Source organism: Elephantulus edwardii, unplaced genomic scaffold (genome assembly GCF_000299155.1).
Source record: "Elephantulus edwardii isolate Elephantulus edwardi_28Jun2011 unplaced genomic scaffold, EleEdw1.0 scaffold00159, whole genome shotgun sequence".
NCBI lineage: Eukaryota > Metazoa > Chordata > Mammalia > Macroscelidea > Macroscelididae > Elephantulus > Elephantulus edwardii.
The window spans coordinates 2,500,309-2,500,994 of NW_006399909.1; positions in this window are offsets into that span (position 1 = coordinate 2,500,309).

Genomic DNA, 686 nt, shown 5'->3' on the forward strand with positions numbered 1-686 from the left:
AGATTTCTTAAATGATGAAACAAAAGATAATTATGGAATTTTGTGTTGTTTCTGGATAGTGCAAATATTTAAACTGCTGAATTAAACAGCTGAAATGTTTGGTGTTCAAAGCTATCTGAAGACACCTGAGAAAAATGATATGTTAATATACTTGAAGAATCATAACCTTATAAATCCTATGAGCAGCTATACCTTTCATTCATACCATGAGTTAGCATCAGCTTGACAGTAAATAACAAGAAAGGAATGAAAGTTAGGAGGAACATGACTTCACTAGTGACCTGAGTACACAGATGTCATACAAATGTGAGACACAATAACCCCAAATATAAAATTTGAGAGTTAATGAAGAAATATTCCAAACTATATTTTTATATCTAGAAATGTGGAGAAGAGATGCACAAGCAAAGATTATAAGAATTACGAACACGTTTGTACAAGAATTAGTGGCAATATGGGAAGTTAGAGTCTGACATTTACCTATGTCATAAAAGGGAACTGTCCTCATCAATAATATCCATAGTACCATACAACTAATTTTATTGTAAGACATGCCACCCAACATGCTTCGGTAGCTACCTTTACTAGTCATTAGGTGCAATGTCTGTTATAACTTGCCCCACAAACTTTATTCAGAGTTTTGCTGTTTACTGGAGAGATAAATTGGGGTGTGAAGAAGGCACACA